Here is a 21,362-nt window from a genome sequence, read left to right as displayed (position 1 = left end):
AAACGGAACCTTGGGAAATTAAGTATCCTAGAAATTTCTCAGAGGCCTGACAAAACTGGAGTTGAGATAAACTTGAGATAAATTCTAGAAGCTTTATGACCATTTTTACCTAGAAATGTGAGAAGCTCCACAGCATCTTCCTCTCCTGAACTAAGATCAGGGGAGCACAATTAGAGATTGTCCACATATTGAAGGAATACTGAGTTAAGAGGGGAGGACAAGAGAAGAGAGGTTTTACGTAGAATTTGACGAAAGTATGAGGGCGTGTCCAAGAACTCCTGGGGCAAAACCATCCAGGTCATTTGCTGTCCTTCCCATGTGAATGCAAAAATATATTAACTATTGGAATGTACAGGAAAAGAAAAGTAAGTGCTACAGAGATCTACCACAGGGAATATGGTAGTGGAGGAAGGGATGAGGGATAGCAAAGTGTGTGGATTGGGAAGATGGGGGCACAAGGCAAAACAATGGCTTTAATGGCTCACAAACCATGGGCTAGTCACCAGTCTGTGTTTCCTTCCTTCCTAACTGGGAACAGATGGGTATTATAAGGAGAGGTGCACAGGGTAATTAACCCCTTTGATATGTAACTTTGGATCAAAGGCCTAGCACCCTCAATAGCTGTGGGAGGGAGAGTGATCTATCTGCATCTTTAGAGGAGCTACTGTAACAATCCATATCTGTAGGATCTTTGACCCATAAGTGAGTTGGAACCTTGGCAAGGACCAGTGATTCCCCCTGTCAGATTGGGGCAGCAGAGACAGAGCCACCTCTGGAGCTGAGAAAGGGGAGCAATGACCTAATTTACAACCAGAAGGTATGAATATGAGCACAGTGGATAAGAATGACAGAATATCCCTACTGAGAAGGTGACAGGCACCTTAAAGAACTGTCTCAGAGTGACAGAAAGGGGAGTAGTTTTAAATGCTTGGAAAGGTTTGTTGGACGCCGCCCCCCCACACCATCATGCTCTCAGAACTCCAAGGAAGGGGGGGTGGAGATTTTGTTAGGATCCAGGACAGATAGGCTCACCCCAGTGTCCACCAGAACAGAGATTGGATGGCCTTGTACTACCATGGGCATCTCTCCTAATTGGAAGATGGACAAATAGGGACTAAATCCTGCAAACCTACCTCAGAGCACCCCTATATTGTTGCTTAACCTACATATTGAATATTTTATACTGTTTTGTTATCAATTCCATCTCTTTTAGAGATTATTTTCCAGCTGCCCTATAATATTCTGATTCAACTGGGCAGCTAATTCCACTATGAACTGAGGGGTGCTTGTTCAGCCAGTAAGACTGAGTGAGTTTAATACTTCTTCACAGAGAAGGTTGCAGATGGTTAACAAAATAAGAGAAATTGAGTCTGTCTTCCTCCTTCTTTATCATGCATTAGGACAGAATTTGCATCAAACGCCTATGCTAGGAGAACAAAAAATTGTAATAGTTTCATCTTACTTCTGACCAAGTTTTAATTTTTGAAAACTCCAATGGTCAGGGAAAAGCAAGTGGGATAACCTCCAGTAAAGCATCCCCTATTGCTCAAGTCTCAATATAATGCCAATATAATAATGCCAATATAATGCTACTCAATCTGTGTTTTGGACTATTCTAAAATACCTTTGATATCTGCCTTTTTATGTCAATTCTTTGCCTTTCCCTTGCCTGCTAAGGCTATAGAAAATACCAGGGATCCTAGGGCAATAGGATTGCAGAGTAATTTTAAATGAATCACTACTAAGGCTATAGCAAATATCTGGCATCCCAGGGGAATAGGGTTGCAGAGTAAGTTTAAATTGATCAGGTAAAGCTTAACATCTGATGCAGCCTGTCCTCCATATGTAGATGGAATGACCTGAGGACATGGTCTGTTTACTACCTTGAAAGCATGAATCCCCAAAAGGTCAGGCTTCAGGTGTTATTTGGAGATGGGGAACCAAATTAGAAACAGGATCCTTCAGGACAAGCAAAGGAGGTGGGATAGTAGAGACATGAAGGAGTTGGAATAGAAAAACCATGAGACAGGGACAATGGGATACATCAGAAAATAGGAAGAGGAAACATAAATTAAGGAGAAAATGAGGTAGAAAGTAAGAAGAGCGTGGGCTGAAATTGAATAGAGGAATTAGCAGAAATTTAACAAGGAAACAAGATAGAAGTGAAAGAAGAAGAAAATGGGGACAAAGAGAAAAAGGAACAAGATAAGATGAAGAAATTGAGGGGGATTAGGGAGAAGGTCTCAGAGGGAGAAATAATTGGGGAAGAACTTTGAGGATGAACAGAAAAAATTCCAATGGGAGGAGAAAATTTGATTTTGAAACAAAAGCAATCTCACCTTCAAAGTCACTAGTACCAGGCTTAAAATGTGTCCTGATTTTTCTTAGAGATCCCTTTGATGCGCTGTCCATAGCAGAAGCTTATTGTTTTTGTTTTGTTTTTTTTGGCCAGGCAAGTGGGTTAAGTGGCTTGCCCAAGGCCACACAGCTAGGTAATCATTAAGTGTCTGAGATCAGATTTGAACTCAGGTACTCCTGACTCCAGGGCTGGTGTTCTATTCACTGCGCCACCTAGCTGCCCCTGTTCTTCATTCTTGAGAGGTGATGCTGTGACTAGTAAATGAATTTGAGTGATTGGGGCTGTGACAAATCACCAGCCTCACTTTTTCTTCCAAAACCATCTGAGTCTAGTGGTATTCCTGACTCCAGGGCTGGTGCTCTTTCCACTGCGCCACCTAGCCCCCCGAAAAGCTTATTGTTTTTCGAATTCAAGGCTAGATCCGATGTCATGTGCACCATTTGCTGTTAACCCTAATTTTCTTAGGATAAAAATGAAATAACAGAGTTAGTGTTATAAATGAAGTTTTATTCTCTAGGATCTTACCAAACCCATGGGTGGATGGAATCCTTATGAATGCCAATGATGATACAAATTTTGGAGACATTTTATACAGAAAGGACAAGGAATCATAAAAATTGAGTTAACCAATGTGATTTTGCAGTATGATTCTCTCAAATCTTATAATATTTGCTTAAAATTCCTATTGACAAGAATTCCACTTATACTGGAGAATAAATGTTTACAAATAACAATAGAATTTTCTCTTAACTCATCAAAGATGTCTCTTATCTTGAGGTTTGTTGATCAGATTTATCTGTGCTATCATTGAGATGATCAATAGTACTGATACAGGTCAAGTCAACATTGTAGGAGACAGGCTTTACATAGCAAACTGACATTTTATAATTATTAGTTAAAGGTTAAGAAGACTAATTTCTGATCAGAAATATAGAGATCAAAAGTATTAATTCCAAATGAAAGAATATCACATTAGACAATATATGCATATATATTAGTAATGAACAGAAAATAAATATGGCATCTAATTAAAAAGTGATCATATAGATTTAATATGTTCCTTATTTTAGGTAGTGTTCCTTTTCCTTTGAGAACCAAATTTTGGATTAAATCAAAGCAAATCTGGATTTTTAAGATCTTAACTCCTGATACATATATTCCTCTATTTTTCCCTATAAAACAAAACAAAAACACTTTTCCATCTGCACATTCTAACTGAAAAACAGTTACTATCATAATAAGATTTCCATCTTCCATTCTTTATTCTGAAATCAAACACTTGATTATTTCAAGAGCACTCACCAAACCAGCATTATTTCATAATGTTAGGATTCAATATACCTCAAACGTGAGCACATCCTAAATCATTTCAAATCTGGGTTCCAAACTCCCAGGGAGGTTTTGTTACTTATTTTTATATAGTTCTAATATATATATATATATATATATATATATTATATATATATAGAGAGAGACAATTCTCAGTAGAACAATGATTGTGCATTGCTTCACTGTATTGTGATGTTGCAGGTGCTCAATGGTTCCTGTGATGAATCACTAGCTGACCCAGGAATGCAGGTATAAAAAGAAAAATAGAGATTTATTAGGAAATCATTACAATAGAAAGAAAATTATAGAGAAGTTAAGAGATTATTTTTATTTAATTATTTAAAACAATGGGGTTAAGTGATTTGCTAGGTTAAGTGACAGCTAAGCAAAATTGAAAGCAAGAAAACTTTTGAACTGATAAATAAAACCAAAACTTGGTTTTATGAAAAATCCAATAAAATTGATAAACCTCTGGTCAATTTGCTTTAAAAAAGAAAGAAGAAAACCAAATTGCTAGTATCATAACTGGAAAAAGTAAACTCACCATCAATGAGGAGAAAATTAAAGTAATAATTCAGAATTATTTTGCCCAACTCTATGCCAATAAAATTGACAATCTAAGTTAAATGGATGAATATTTTCAACAATATAAGTTGCCCAGGTTAAGTGAAGAGGAAAGTGAATACCTAACCAACCCTATTTCAGAAAAAAAACAATTCAACAAGCCATTATTGAGCTCCCTAAGAAAAATCTCCATGGATAGATAGATTCACAATTGAATTCTATCAAACTTTTATGTAATAATTGCTTCCAATTCTATGTAAATGGAACTCTGCCTAACTCTTTCTATAACACCAATATGGTGCTGATACCTAAACCAGGAAAAATTTAAAAAACAGAAAGAAAATTATAGACCTATCTTTCTGATGACTATAGATGCAAAAATCTTAAATAAAATTTTAGCAAAATGATTACAAGTTATCACTAGGATAATACATTTTGACAAAGTAGGATTTATCTCAGGAATGCAGGCTTGGTTCAAAATTAGGAAAATTGTTAGTATAATTAATTATATCAATAATAAACCTATCAGAAATCATATGATCATATCAATAGATGCTGAAAAAGCTTTTGACAAAATACAACACCCATTCCTACTAAAACCCTAGAGAATGTAGGAATGAATGGACATTTCCATAGAATAATAAATAGAATCTATCTGAATTCATCAACAAGCATTATATCTGAGGGGGAGAGGCTAGAAGCATTCCCATTAAGAAACAAATCTCTCACTCTTTGCAGATGATATGATGGTATACCTAGAGAATCCCAAGAAATCATCTAAAAATAACTACAAGAAACAATTAGCAACTTTAGCAAAGTTGCAGGACATAAAATAAACCCTCATAAATTCTCAAGTTTTCTATATATGACTAGCAAGATACATCAAGAAGAGCTACAAAGAGAAATCCCATTCAAAGTAACCTCATACAATGTAAAATATCTGGGATTCTACCTGCCAAGGCAGACTCAGAAACTTTCAGAAAACAATTATAAAACACTTCTCACACAAATAAAATCAGATTTAAATAATTGGGTAAACATCAACTGTTCATGGATAGGTCAAGCTAATATAATAAAATTGATAAATTCTATCAAAACTAAACTACCTGTTTAGTGCCCTACCAATCATAATTCCAAAAAAATTACTTTTATGAGTTAGGAAAAGTGGTAAATAAATTCATATGGGAAGTCAAATTTCAAGAATTTTCAGAGATTAAATGAAAAAAAAGTATAAAAGAAGATGGCTTAGCTCTACCAGATCTAAAATTATATTCTAAAGCACCAGTCATCAAAACTATCTGGTATTGGCGAAGAAACAGAGTGGTGGATGTGTGGAATAGATTAGGTGCAATAGCAGGAAATGATTATTGTAATCTGCTGTTTGATAAACCCAGAGAGTCCAGCTATTGGGATAAAAACTCTCATCCTTAAAAACTGCTGGGAAAATTGGTAGTATAGAAGAAACTTAGATTAGACTAACACTTCACACCCTTTACCAAGATAAGATTAAAATGGATACAGAATTTAGATATAAAAAATACAGTATTATATGCAAACCAGACAATCCAGGATTTGTTTACCTGTCAGATCTATGGAAATGGAAGCAGTTTATGACTAAGGAAGAGATGGAGAACATCACTAAAAACAAACTAGATGATTTCAATTACATTAAATTAAAAAGGTTTTGCACAGACAAAACCACTATAACCATGAGCAAAAGAAATGTAGAAAACTGGGAAACAATCTTTACAAGTACTGTTTCTGACAAGGGTCTCATTTCTAAAATACACAGTGAACTGAGTCAAATTTTAAAAATGCCTTCTATAGTTGACAAATGGTCAAAGGATATACAAAGGCAAATTACAGATGAGGATATCATATGAAAAAATGCTCTAAATCATTAATTATTAGAGAAATGTAAATTAAAGCATCTCTGAGGTACCATCTCACACCTCTCAGACTGACCAACATGACCAGAAAGGAAAATGATCATTTTTGGAAGAGTTGTGGGAAATCTGGGACACTAATGCATTGTTGTTGGAGCTGTGAACTCATCCAACCTTTCTGGAGAGCAGTCTGGAACTATGCCCAAAGGGCAACAAAAATGTGTATACCCTTTCATCGAGCAATGCCACTACTGGGCCTATACCCTGAAGAGATGATGAAAAGGGGTAAAAACATCACTTCTACAAAAATATTCATAGTAGCCCTGTTTGTGGTGGCAAAGAATTGGAAATCAAGTAAATGTCCTTTAGTTGGGGAATGGCTTAGTAAACTGTGGTATATGTATGCCATGGAACACTATTGCTCTATTAGAAACCAGGAGGGATGGGAATTCACGGAAGCCTGGAGGGATTTTCAAGAACTGATGCTGAACGAGATCAGCAGGATCAGAAAAACACTGTACACCCTAACATCAACATGGGGGTGATGTTCAATCTTGATGGACTTGCTCATTCCATCAGTGCAGCAATCAGGGACAATTTGGGGCTGTCTGTGATGAAGAATACCACCTGTATCCAGAGAAAGACCTGTGGACTTTGAACAAAGACCAAGGACTATTACCTTTAATTTAGGGGAACAAACCTGATAACTTATTGTCTGATCTTGCTATCTCTTCCTTAAGGATATGATTTCTCTCTCATCACATTCAATTTGGATCAGTGTATACTATGGAAACATTGTAAAGGTTGACAAATTTCCTTCTGTGGGGTTTGGGTGGAGGGAAGTAAGATTGGGGGAAAATTTTAAAACTCGAAATAAATAAATTCTTTAAAAGAAGAAATATAGAATGTGTTTCATCCTTTTTTTCGAATACTTCACCTATTCAGATTTGGGAACTTAGGCACAGTCTCCTTGATCCCCAAAATAATAAGGTCCCTCAAATCCTGCATGTATGTCCTATGAACTGAGTCATTACTATCCAGCATGCTACATATTCTACCTCCTCTTTGTTTAAAGGTACCTTGTTATTCTCAAAATTATTTAAACTTTTCTCTTTATGGCAGACAGCATCCTCACTATTCCAGCTAGCTAATTTTCTTCCCAAAGTTTTCTCTTTGGGTATTTGAAAGTGATGAGTCTCTTTCTCCCCCACCCCTTAGGTGCCTTTTTGTATCCCCAGTCTCTCATATAGGATCTTCCTTAGACTATCTAGAATTGGGGACTTCTAAGCCTTGAAAGACAAAACTTAAGTTTTCCTACCTTTCTGGATTGATTCTACAAGTGTTACCTCAATTGTTCCATTATTCCCCCCGCCCTTTAATGTCAGGGTTCCAGGTCCATTCAGTGATCCACCAGAGGGAACCCTGGAAAAGAAATTGGCATCTGCTTGAAATCAAGCTGTGAACTCTCCTTCCCCCAGTCCCTACTGGGGTTTCCTCAAGGGTTCTGCAGATCTTGGACACAGTTCCCAAGGTTTTTATCTATAAAGGAACCAAATCTGCTGGAGTGAGAGAAGAATTGTCACTTTATTTATGGATCTTGGAAGACATGGGTGCCCCACCTAGCATGAGGCACTATGTGGTACAATTCTGTCTGTTATTATATAGTTTTTAGAAACCCTTTCCCCTCCCACCTGGATTTTCATAAGGCTCTCAGAATTTAATTTACAGTCTAAGAAGTCTGCCAATTCCATGACGTGTACCAAATATGATCCCCCCCATCATATGACACGTTATGTTGATGAACCTCAGTCGTCACAGAGGGGCATGTGTGATAATATTCAAGTACCTAATTATGCAAACTGAAGATCTCTAGGTCACCCCTGACTAGTTAGGGACTAGTTTCTTCTAATCTTAAATTTGTCATCTTTGGAATGTCAATTAGGAGGACTCTCCCAGTTTTGTGATTGGTTGGGGCAATTCCCCCTTTGTAATGGATTTCATAGGGAGACCACCCTGTGGAGACGAACACCCCATCTTCCTCACATTTCTTAATTCCTTTAGTAATTCCTTCTATCAAACAAGATATCATATATTCTCATCTCTCTCTATCCCTATGGGCCTGGAAATCCCATCTGGGATCATCCCCCTAGTCTCAGCTATAGAGTCTCTCTCCCTTTGAGCTAAGTTCTAGATCCTCTCTTTCTCTTCATCTGAGCAGCAGTTGCATAGGATAATACTTATGTCTCCCCAAGACAGCTCATACTGAAAAGAAACCTTTCTGAACTCCTTAGCAAACTTTTGAGCATCTTCTGAATAAAGGTCTAATTTCCCTTTTATCTAAACCTCAAATCTGTCATGACAAAGGGAATGTGGACTTGAGTTGTCCTTCCATGAGCATCTGGGATTTCTTTCAATGGATACAACCTCTCTATGATTTGAGGTAGAGGAATTAGTACTGTCTGGGTGATTTAGGGAAGGGAGAGCAAAAGGAGGAACTGGAAGTTCAGGTTGGGTAAGGAAAGCCAAAGGAGTGGGTGAAGGAGAGATGGGGCAAGGGACTGGGAGAGCTAGAAGAACAGGGGATGGCCAAACAGGGGGAAGGATTGCTGGTGTTGGAGTGAGAGAGATTGTAGATGAACCAAGGATATGGGGGGAGTGATTGCTGGGCAGGGGAGAGAACCAGGGCCTTGGGAGGAGGTGATTGTTGGAGTGATGGTAAAATATAAAGGGCTCCTCTCTTGGTTTGAGAAGGACTCAATTCAAAATTTAAACCATTGAAATCCTGTTCATGGCTTGGAGTCAGTTCAGACTCATTCCTGGAGGCAATTTTTCTTTTAAGTGATATTTCTAAGCCTGAGCTACGCAGGTTTTGGCCTCTCTCTCTCTCTCTCTCTCTCTCTGAATGGGAGCATCTGGAGGGGGAGTTCCCAAGGTTTCACCTAAGGCTTGTAAAATTTGTACCATTTTCCCATACCAAACCTCCAATTTCCAGTTTCCAGCTACCTGAACTTAGTCTTTGATGGGTCAAGCTTGTGCTGGCGAGACAGGAAATGACATGTTGCACTTTAGAGGTCATGCCCCTTGGAACAGGAAGGAGCAGTATATAGCTTGCCTATTGGAAAACACCTGGAACCAAGTGCTAGACCACTCCCAAAGCACCACCCTTGTTCAGCCACTACAGAAGAGCATTTAAGGCTGGAAGAGAAGCAGCAGTCCCCCATTTTTGCTTTCCTTCACCCAACCTTCACCTTGCAGGAATAGCTCTCTCTCTCTCTCTCTCTCTCTCTCTCTCTCTCTCTCTCTCTCTCCTCACCTGTTCTCAAAGTGTTTACTGCTTCTCTGGGAGGAGAAAAGTTTCTTTTGTTTATATGTTTGTTTGTTTTTGCAAGGCAATGGGGTCAAGTGACTTGGCCAAGGTCACACAGCTAAATAATTATCAAGTGTCTGAGACTGGATTTGAACTAAAGTCCTCCTGACTCCAGGGCCAGTGCTTTATTCCCTGTGCTACCTAACTGCCCCAAGAAAAGGTTTTAATCTGTACACTTTGAAATAATCTGTAATAAATCCTGAGAAGTTTTAAATCACAGGGATGTGCATGAATTCATTCACTGTTCAATCTCTCAGTCTTTAATTGATAGCTCTAATCTCTCTGACAACAGCATGAATAATTAACTTAATTTAGTACCCCAAATCATTTCCCAAGTAGAATTTTATGGGTATCTTGTATCTTTCCATTTGCATGTCTTTCAGTCCCCCCAGTTTATTAACTTAGTTCAGTGTCTGAGTTTTATTCAAAATTTAAGGCATAAGATAAATTATATGTAAATGTGTTTATTTGGTTGTATTCTTTTGCATCTGTGTAGAGGAGCATTTTATTTTACCCAAGAATGAAGATTTTCAGTGATTGAGTGGAGTTTGCATGCTTGTATATATCTAATTTCCAGTTTTTTGAATACAAGATTATAGAAGATGCTGTGGGTATTTGGTTTAAATGTGCTACTTAAAAAATAAAATAAAATTATAATTAACAGCTAAGGCATGACACTTCTAATTTTATTTACAAGTTGCCCTGTATAGTCAGGTGAAATAATTCTGGGTTGAGTAATTTGATAGGACAGTACTCCAGATTCTAAACAATAAGGCTTTATTTTTCCTAGTACCCCAGAGAAAGAGATTTGAAATGTTATTAACTCACAAAAGCCAAACAAGATTTCCTTTTCTTTGTAATGGCATATATTTGTAATGGTAATGACTGTTTTTAACATTGGCATCAATCTTTAACAAAATTTTATGTCTAAGATGATTTTAGTTTTTTTCTCAGTAAAATACTTGAAAATGCAAAAATTGTAAAAGATTCTAATTTCCGTGTTGTCTCTTTCAAACTTTAGAATGTTTCCTAGAAATAAGCAGCTTTGAGTTGTTGTTTATTGGCAGTGAAAGGGATGTGCTATTTTGACATTAATCAGTTGCTGGATATAGAGAGAGATACAGGTTTAGATGTTCTAATACTATTTTTCTATCACTGAAAAATCTAATAATAAAAAACACTGGAATGTAAAAGTGGTAAAAATATTTACTTCTACCTGATTCAGAACCCTCATGCTTCAGTGCTTTTTTAAATTTCTCACCGCTCTCTTCTCAAATGCTGAAAGTTAATAAAATGTTAGAGATTGAAAACCCATTTTCTTTTGTGGTTATTTTATTAAGTGCAGTTATATGAAACTCACCTAAGTTTTGTATTATTTTTTTAACTTATATGTTCTCCTTGAGAGGGAGTGTGATTTAGTGGATAGAGAACTAGTCTTAGAGGTAGGAAGATTTGTGTTCAGATCTATAAATTCCTCCTACTAAGGAAATCACAGGCTATTCCCCAACATTATGGGAGAAGGAACTAGCTTCAAATCCAGAAATTTGGGGGTTCAGATCCTACCTTCAGCCGATCTTTGTGTGATACTAGATAAGTTATAAATTCAGTGTTCAGAACAACTCTCCAAGAAGATAAATAAAAGAAAAGGTGCCATCTACCAATAGACTCCTCTCACAACAATGGACTGGGTCTAGTCCCCCACTCCTTTATTTCCTAATACTTCCTTATGCAATGAGAAAATAGTATTTCTCCTCTGTACAACTTATAATATGAAGGCCCAGCAAGGTCCAAGAAAACTGATCAAGTTTTAGAGTAGCAACATTGGTATTATAACTCTCAGCTCTATAGTACCAACATATCTTTGTTATATACCTTTTCCAACATATGCCATGGAACCCCCAAGGTGAGGAAGAACGTGACATATGACGGAGCCCAAGACCTGCTGGACTTCCAAGACAAGTTTTCCCTTAGGGAATCAGAAACCACAGGCAGGGGAAATGCACCTTCTTCTTAGAATCATCTCTGGACATGTTCCCCAAGTATCTGTGGTTCACTTAGATGGTCTAGTTCACTCAGACTCCACCAAATTCAGCTTTTATTCACAACCCTCTATCCTAAAGTGTAGCTTCTGCTACACTTTAGTATTAAGGAGAGTCCTAACATATCTGTTGTTCTTCATTTTAGAAGAAGACCATGGTATCAGGGTGGTGATGACATGACATGCAAGTGAATTTCTATGGAGCCAGTTGGGCTGGGGACTAATGGATATGGACCTGGATATCGTGGGAGAACTTGACCTTTTTAAGCTAAGGTCTTGAACAGGTTTCAGTTTGACTGAGACAATACCTATTCAGTGTTTTAGGTGAGGTAAGAAATGAAGCAAAGAATGACATCTTTTACCTAATCTGTTTTTTTACAATAAATCTGATACCTCAAGAACCTCCATGGATAGGAACTTTCTAGCTTATGACCTTCTCTTGAGGCTGTAGCCTTCAAGGATCATTAGGGCTTAAAAGTCAGTACACATATATACACCCATACACATATATATCTATATATACACATGTATATACAGACATGTACATGCATGTGTGTTACACATGCACACATAGACATTTTCCTTTCTATATTTTTTCTAAAAGTACTTTATTTCCCATTATGTTGTTGTGGTAAATAGCTCTTTGAAATTGTATTCAGGAGATACAAATTAAAATCCTGCTTCAGATACTTCACTAGATGTGTGTCTGGTGAAGTCATCTAAAATGATTTCATTAACACATAAACTTCCTGCCTCACAGGGTTGTGACAGGGAAAGCACTTTGAAAACTTCAAAACATGATAGAAACATGCATAATTAATATTATGATTCTCAGTTCAGTTTCTCAGACTGTTTCTAACTTGGTTCTTTTTATGCTGTGAAAACCTGATAAATGTGAATTAAATTCAAGTTAGAATATCTGATTGTTCATGGTGGAATTGGTCAATGGCTTAAGTTGCCCCATTATCATATTTAGGCAAATAACGTCTTGAGGTCTAAGATTTGCCAGCCATTAGAATGGTGTCCTCATTGTCCTCATTGAGGACAAAGAGTGATTAAGTTGAGAAAGAAAGATTGGGGAGAAGACAGTGATTTAGAAGATTAAGGAATTTTATTAACTTTAAATCAATTTCCTCATCTATAAAATGTGGACAATGATATCTGATTCATAAACTTACTGTGAAAATAAAATGAGATAGGTTACTGAAAACACTGGAAAAGAGCTATTGAAATGAAACACACTGAATTGTAACAGTCTCATAAAATGGTAAGTGGATTTCAACTAAATGATGAGATCAAGTTTATGAAAAGATAGTTTATTTTAGAATAAGGAACATCTGAATGCCCAGTTCCCCCAAAGATGGTAAAGACTGTTAATCATAATTTCCCTTTGGCTAAAATGAAACAACAAAGTTAGTTTTATAAATGAAATTTAATTCTCTAGATCTTACTAAAACTCATGGGTGGATGGCAGCCTTACAAATGCCAACACTGACCCAACATTTTGGTGGAATTTTTATACAATTTAGACAAAATGCAGTAAAATTTTAGGTGATCCACCCTTTACCAAACTAAGATCCAAATGGTTACAGGACACAGACAGAAAAAAACAATACTATAAGCAAATTAGAAGATCAAGGACTAGTCTACCTGTCAGATCTATGGAAAGGGAAGCAGTTTATGACTAAGGAAGAGATGGAGTACATCACCAAAAACCAACTAGATGATTTGATTACATTAAATTAAAAAGCTTTTGCACAGATAAAACCACTGTAACCAAGATCAAAAGAAATGTAGTAAACTAGGAAACAATCATTACAACTAATGATTCTGATAAAGGACTCATTTCTAAAATATACAGAGAACTGAGTAATGTGTAAGAAAAAGCCATTCCCCAGTTGACAAATGGTCAAAGGATATGCAAAGGCAATTTACAGATGAGGAGATCAAAGCAATCCATATTGATATGAAAAATTGCTCTAAATCATTAATTATAAGAGAAATGCAAATTAAAGCTTCTCTGAGGTACCACCTCACATCTCTCAGACTGGCCAATATGACCAGAAAGGATAATGATCATTGGTGGAAGGGTTGTGGGAAATCTGGGACACTATTACACTGTTGGTGGAGCTGTGAACTCATCCAACCTTTCTGCAGAGAAATTTGGAACTATGCCCAAAGGGCAACAAAAATGAGCATACCCTTTGACCCAGCAATACCACTAATGGGTCTATATCCTGAAGAGATGATGAAAAAAGGGTAAAAACATCACTTGTACAAACATATTCATAGCAGCCTTGTTTGTGGTGGCAAAGAATTGGAAATCAAGTAAATGTCCTTCAATTGAGGAATGGTTTAAAAAACTGTGATATATGCATGTCATGGAACACTATTGTTCTATTAGAAACCAGGAGGGATGGGAATTCAGGTAAACCTGGAGGGATTTGCATGAACTGATGCTGAGTGAGATGAACAGAACCAGAAGAACATTGTACACCCTTAACAACAACATGGGGGTAATGACCAACCTTGATGGAATTGCTCTTTCCATCAGTGCAACAATCAGGGACAAATTTGAGCTGTCTGTAATGGAGAATACCATCTGTATCCAAATAAAAAATTGTGGAGATCGAACAAAGTTCAAGGAATATTCCCTTTAGAAAAAAAAACAGAATATCTTAGTGTCTGATCTTGTTTTCTCTTATGCTTTTTGTTTCTTCCTTAAAGATATGATTTCTCTCTCATCACACTCAATTTGGATCAATGTATACCATGGAAACAATGTAAAGACTGAAAAACTTCTTTCTGTGGGGGAGTGGGGGGAGGGAAATAAGATTGGAGGAAAAATTGTAAAACTCAAAATAAATAAAATCTTTAATAAAATAAAGGAAAAAAAAACGTTAGGTGAACAACCAATGAGATGGCACATAGATGACATGGCTTTACACATTCAATTCTCTCAAAATCTTATAATATTTACTGAAAATTCCCATTGACAAGAATTCCACTTGTGCTGAAGAGTAAATGTTTACAAACAACAATAGGATTTTCTCTCTGCTCATCCAGGAGGTCCCTTATCTTACAGTTTGTTGATCGATCAAGGTACTAACATTGTGATAACCAGATAATGTTGACACAGGTGTAGTTAGCATGCAGGAGACAGGCTTTACATAGCAGACTGCATTTTATAACACTTAGTTAAAGTTTAAGAGTACTTAAAACTTCAGATTAGAAATATATTGCTCAATAAATATTAATTCCATCTTAAACAATATCAGGTTAGACAATTCCTTATTTTGATCTTATTGATAATATCATTCATAGATCAATCAAATGGAAACTTAGGAAGATATTGAGCAAATTGGGAAATCATATGCCAGTGGAATTTTAGATTTTCTGACAACCATGGGCAAGTAAGAGCTATAACAATAATGAGTATTACAATCACAAATAATAATAAAAAATTACAGAGATTCAAAAAGAGGGTAATCTTGATTATATACATATGGATAGATAGATAAAAGCACCAGTAGCAAGGAAAGATTTCAAGGACATTTTCTTCTGAAACATTTGATGCAAATCTATGGCTCAGGATGTAGCTTCAAAGATTTCTTCAATTCAGGTTGCTTGTAGACATTTTCCTATTTCTGTTGAAACTTCTTACTAAACAATAAAATTCTGAAATCCCTTAGATCTGTATGATTTACACTTTGATCTGGTATTCACAGAAAATTCAGTTACATACAGAAATTATTATCATTATTTTTGTTATTTTTCCCCCATTTGGAGAATACCTTTCCACTTTATAAATAGATTTTCATAACAGTTATGTCAAATCATGCATTAATCAAGCTGACCATTTCAAATTTAGCTAAATGTAGGCCAAAATTGCTTAAAATTTTTACACCTTGTTTTAATATTGATCGTCTGACATGATTATAGCAATTTAACTTAAAATTAGAGACATAAAGAAAAGACAATGGTCTCTTATGTATTTTAGACGTCTGTTTCATGTGGAGGTCGTGTATGGTAGCCTTAAGTCAGACTCTCTTCCACCAGATGAGAGACATTTTTCTCTGTAATGTCACATTTGTGTGAAACTGAGTCAGGGAGAAGTCCTGTCTCATATCAGCCTGAAAAACCACTTCTTCCACTCTTTTATCCCTAACACACCTTTTTCACCTATAAATTTTCAACGAACCTCATCTTGCATTTGTTCCTTCTTCTGGCTCCTGTGGACTGTGGCCCACCAGTCTCTTCCTTTGATACCTGGATTTCAGACTTAATATAGGAAGCCAATTTCAGTCCCATGACATTTTTATAGCAATTTTCTATAATCAGACAGAGATTCATTGCTAAACTTAATAAACTAAAGGATCAGAAATAATGTCATATTTTGATTATGATCATATAGTAGTAACAATCACAAAATGTCAATGGTGTTACACAGGTGATTTTACAACAAAAGGTCTGAAACATGTAAGACATAGACTCAAAAATGTTCTTTAAAATTTTCCATTAATGTGCTTCGATACATGCATATGTAAAAGCACACATGTTCTAAATTAATAATGTAACAATCAATATATTGCAGGAAAATTGGAGAAAGAAATAAAGAAAAATGAAAAAATTTTTCCTTTTAAAAGTATTATAACCCCAATTGATAAGTATATATAATGGAGAACAGTATTCATATATGTTTATCACAGAATATCTACCATATTTTAAATGTAAAACTACTGTTACAAAATTATACTATCAATCATACTAAATCTTATTTCACTATCACTTCATTACTCCCCCCTTTTAGTCAAAGGGGCACATAATGCCACCTGAAGAACAAAAGAGAGAAAAAGGACCTCTTCACCTTTACATTTCCTCAGAGGATATGAGGGGAAGTTCTTTTAAACATTCCTCATGTGACCATGAGGCATCCATCCCTTCCATCACATGTGATATGACTATAGATGTCATAACCTCATTCACCAAAGTAGTAGTAATTTCATAAGTTTATTCACTTCTACCCAAATATATTTATATCAATCTCAAAAAGAAAATGAGATTTCCCAGGAACTCAATTACACACATGGTAATTTCAAAACATAGCATGAACTTATCTACTTGTAAACTTTAAATGCTCTTAATAGTTACTCAACAGCTAATTTTTTTCACAAATAGAAAACTAATAAAATATGGAAAATATAGAAATATGTCTTTGGCAGGTATAAGCAAATATCAAATTATTTGTAGTAAATTAGGTTACAGATTTGAAAATTTAAGTAGAACTTATACAAAATACATAAAAACTTTTACAAAAGTCTTTTTCTGAGTTTTCTTTTTAATAAAAGCAATAAATATGCCTGATCTAAAAGGACAATATATCAATTATGATCTTGTAAGTGATAGACATCTCTCTCTCTCATTCAATCATAAAAAAACAAAAAAAATTTAAATTGCAATTTATCAAACCAAAATTAGTATAAAAATTTATTTTGGGTATTATAAATTAATGCCACAAATTCTTCATAGGCAATAAATCAAAAGGACTACAGAACTTCTAAGTACCATCTCCTTTAAACTCAAGGATGTGTACAAAAAGGAAGGGTCTTTGGTTTAGGACATGGAGAACTATACCTAATTAAATTAATCTTAGAAACAACCCTAAATCAAATTCCTTTCAAACATTGGCTTTAAAAATTGACATCACATAACCCATTCATTGGCAGTTAAGTTAATTAAAATGATGAAAATCAGGTGGCTAAAACTGTTAAATTCCTGTCAGACTTCCTTACAGAACATTCTTGATAATTATTTATGACTTGGTGGTTCTAAAAAGATTTTCTTTTATGATTACAAGATTTTTGTACTTAACAATCTTATGAAATTCATGAGTCAAGTGTCAAAAACTTTGGTTGCAATAAGCAACAATAATACATAAGAAATTTAGTTTTCCTTCACTTATCTTGTTTATTAATAGCACGACTCTAAACTCCCAATTATTGAGCAATATTTATTAATGCTAAGACATTTATGAATGTCATAATTTCATTATTCAAATTATGCATTTTCCAACTAAAAAATTTCTCAAATTAAACAATGTATAAACTTAATAATGTACAAAAAATCAATACATTTATGATTAGCTCATTAAAAAGTGATCATATAGCTTTAATATATTTCTTAATTTATATAATCTTATTACCTTTTCTTTCAGAACTAAATTTTGGATTAAATCAACACCAAAATCTAGACTTCTAGGTCCTTAACATATACATGTAAGTTACAAATATTCCTCTCTTCTATAATTAATTTTTTAAACACAAAACAAAAACTTTTCTTTTTGCAGTTCATAACTGAGAAACAGTATTAGAATAAGATTTTTGGTTTCCATTCTTTATTCTGAAATCAATATTTAATTATTTTATGAGAACTAACCAAACCAGCACTCTTTAGAAATCAAAAGTTGTACACTGGCATCCTCTGTTGTAAGATTTTAGGGAATCTGACTTAACCCTCCTAAATCCCCAAAACAGGTCCAGTGACTTCTTCTTAGATCTCCATGCCAGAGGAGAATAAAGAGCTGCTGGGGGAGCAACACAGAGAGACCTTTCATCTAAATTATTCTTTTAAAAAAATACTATTAAGACCATTCAATGTAATTTGCCTACTCAGTAAATAAAACTCTGCTTGTCAATCAGATCAGAAAAGAAACAATAGAAAATAATAGGAAATAATAGAAAATAATAGAACCTTCTTCTCCCCCCCCCTCCAAAACAACACAATTTTCAGGAAAATCTGTCCCTGAGGCACTGACTCATGAGGTTTTGGAAAAGAAAAAATATCTAGGAAGGATGAAAGGAAGAATGGAGAGGAAGACTGGCCAATCAGAACACAGAGACACACCAGCAGACCTGACTATGCAGAAAGACAACTGAGAGTTTCCCCTCTGCCTGTAATTTAACACAAACACATATAAAAAACACATAAGAATGAACGAGAGAGGCCCTCCGAAACTCCAGGAAAACCCCACCATGCTCTCATATTAGATAGTATTGACACAGATGTAATCACCATGGAGGAGACAGGCCTTTCAATAGCAGACTCCCTTTTATAATCCTTAGTTAAAGGCTAAGAGATAAAACCTCTGATTAGAAATATATTGCTCAAGAAATATTCATTCCATCTTAAAGAATAACAAATTACACAAGATATACAAGAATATATAAAATCTAATCTATGAAAATTAAGGGAAAATGTCAGCATACTATGGATGAACTCACTTAATTTCTTTGACCAGATGGAAAGTTGTTGACTTTTTAAATTCTGGTGATTGCAACATCAACACAAGTGATAATATAATTTAATTACTAGAAGCAGGGGAAACTAGGCTTTACTAGAAAAGGGAAAGTTGAAATTTCCTTTTCTTAGAGAAACCTCATGATCCTGGATGTACACTAGTCACAGGGATTTTTATTTCAAGAATTCAGCTTCCATGAAGTCTTCCACAGCAGCCATGACTCCAGGAGTCCAGAGCTTGTAATAAGCGTTTTCAGCATTTTTGGTCCTGTGCACTGTCTTTGGTCAGTAAAGATGTCTGGTTGGGTGCCTTCTCCTATCTGCTCAGAGGTCAGAGTTCTGCCTTCGCTGGGCATTATCAGGGATTGCCTGGGAAGCTCTAACATAACTGAGTCAGTTATATTCATAGCTCCTGAAGGTATGAATGATTGGATGGATGGACAGTTTATAGCTAGATAATGTGAAAGCAATATAATAATTTTTCATAACTATATTATGATAGAAGATTAATTTTGTTTAGCGAATACAAGGTCACCTTTTTTTTTACTAGTTAGAAATTAAGCCCCGGGTATGTTAATCACAATATCTAGGAGAACAACCCTCATAACGTAAGGAAATCACTCTCCCAGGAAGAGACAAGAGAAGAATTCAGGAAGAGATAGAAAACTGATGATCTTTGTAGATCAGTTTTGGTTAGAGCTTTTGAGCAAATTCCCATGTATAAGCTATTAAAGATGTTAAAGATTTTTCTCATTTCCCAAATGATATAAGAATCCACTTGCATTCCTAGTGTCTTTGTGACCATCATGGGAAGGGGTCTGTTACCTATAATTTTATTTGGTAAATCTCAGAGAATAAAACTTCATGTCTGATCTATATTTTTCTCTTATGTTGTTTTAACTCTATGTTTTTGAAGTTCTTGCAATTTTATGGTTCACAATAGATAGCTTGATTAATTGACAGGAAAAAGGCACTTATTAATCACACACTGTATACCACATATTGTACTAAATGATGGAAATAAGGCGTGTGTGGTCTCTGCTTTCAAGATATCACATTTTAATTAGGGATGTTAAGGTTCAGATACAGGTAAGACTAAAAGGATCCTTCAGGTTTAGTAGTAGGATGGAAGGGACAAAGCCCAGAGGTGTTTGAAGTATGACAACAATGAAAAATGGTTTTGCCTGGAGGTCTGAAGGATGTACAAATCTTCCCTCCACTCATATAGCTACCACTTTCGCTTGTCTCTTCATTTCTATTGCAATACTTCCTACTTGCTTTGCCTGCCTCAAGTTTCTCCCCACACCAATCCTTCCCCCAATAAATTTACTTTCCTGAAACACAGATCAGATCATATTATGTCTCCATTTAATAAACTTCAATAACTTCCTGTGACCTCTGGAATAAAAAGAAACTCCTTTTTAGCATTTAAAATTCTTTACAGCATAGACCCATCCTACCTTTTCCCACCTATTAATTTCTTCTCCTTCACATGCTCTCCAGACCAGTTCCAGTGGGCTCCTGGCAGTTCCTGACACCCAAGAATCTCTTTCCCATCTCTGTTGACTTCCTGTGTCCATTCCTTGGCTGTTATTTATGCTTAAAATGCTCTTCTTTCTTAAATCTGCCTCTTAGACTCCTCAATTTCCTTTCAAACACATCTAACTTTTGGAGTTTCTATAAGTCTAGTTATTTCCCCTTAAGAATAGCTGAGCAGAGATCAAGTTAGAGGAGGTTTGGGGGCCTCGGGGCTTCTCAACTGTCAGTGTCAATACCCCAGTATCACCATTCTTCTTTCCCTTACTAGGGTCCCTGACATTCTCTCATTGAGAAGGATCACACAGGCTAATACAGCCCTCAGACCCACTCCACCCTTTCCAAAGGCCTTTCACTACTTGGGACAGTTACCATCCCCTTCACTTGAAAGCATCATAGGAAAACTGGGACGCCAATGCACTGTTGGTAAAATTGTGAATTGATCCAACCATTCTCCAGAGCAATTTGAAACTAAGCCCAAAGGACGACAAAACTGAGTAGACGGTGATACAAAAATACCACTGCTATGTTTGTATCACAAAGTGATCATCAAAAGGAAAAGAAACAATATGTGCAAAAATATTTTAGCAGATCTTTTTTTGAAGAAAGATTTTATTTATTTTTGAATCTTAAAATTTTCCCCCTACTCTTGCTTTCCTCCCACAACTGACCACAGAAGGCAGTCTGTTAGTCTTTACATTGTTTCCATGTTATATATTGATCTAAGTTGAATGTGATGGGAGAGAAATAATATCCTGAAGGAAGAAACATAAAGTATAAGAGATAGAAAATTATATAAATAACAGTTATTTTTATAAACTGAAGGTAATAGTATTCTATCTTTGTTCAAATCCCACAATTCTTTCTCTGGATATAGATGGTATTCTCCATTGCAGATACCCCCAAATTGTGCCTGATTGTTGCACTGATGGAAAGAAAAAGTCCATTAAGTTTGACCTTTCCCCCATGTTGTGGTTAAGGTTGTAC

This window comes from Macrotis lagotis, chromosome X (assembly GCF_037893015.1).
Source record: "Macrotis lagotis isolate mMagLag1 chromosome X, bilby.v1.9.chrom.fasta, whole genome shotgun sequence".
In the NCBI taxonomy this organism is placed as follows: domain Eukaryota; kingdom Metazoa; phylum Chordata; class Mammalia; order Peramelemorphia; family Peramelidae; genus Macrotis; species Macrotis lagotis.
The sequence above is the reverse complement of the archived record's forward strand: the minus strand, read 5'-3'. Positions refer to the sequence as shown.